Raw genomic sequence first — 367 nt, forward strand, 5'->3', positions numbered from 1 at the left:
TTACATTATTTAAGTTATATTTATCGGGGCCATAAGGTGATGTGTACTAGTGTTTCCATTAGTATTATTGTTGTTTACAACCAGCATATGCTATGAAGGAAATTTCATGCCATTAATTCCGTGCGCTTCTTCCCCGCAGACCCAGGAGAGGCGGAGGAGCCAGCCGGCAGGAGGAAGCAGTCTCAGCTGGTGAACGGCGGGGCGGGCGGGGCGCCGCCAAGAGCCTCCGACGCGCCCTCGAGGCCAGCGGCGAAGCCCTCGGCCGAGGCGTCGCGAGCCGTCTGCACTGAGTGAGTGCCCTGGGAGCGAGTGCCAGCCTTCACGCGGGGATTGTATAGTGAATAGTGAAGTGTGTCGATGATGTGCA

The 367-nt window shown here is 56.1% G+C and overlaps 1 protein-coding gene across 1 annotated transcript in view; it reads left to right on the top strand.

Moving 5' to 3' along the window:
* Positions 1–64: 64 nt before the first annotated feature.
* LOC119585468 (translation initiation factor IF-2-like) overlaps positions 65–367 on the top strand; it is a gene marked incomplete at its 3' end in the record, with an annotated part of 1162 nt that continues 859 nt past the window's right edge. The window contains 1 exon segment of the mRNA XM_037934115.1: positions 65–367.

This window comes from Penaeus monodon, chromosome 19, assembly GCF_015228065.2.
Source record: "Penaeus monodon isolate SGIC_2016 chromosome 19, NSTDA_Pmon_1, whole genome shotgun sequence".
Taxonomy (NCBI): Eukaryota; Metazoa; Arthropoda; class Malacostraca; order Decapoda; family Penaeidae; genus Penaeus; species Penaeus monodon.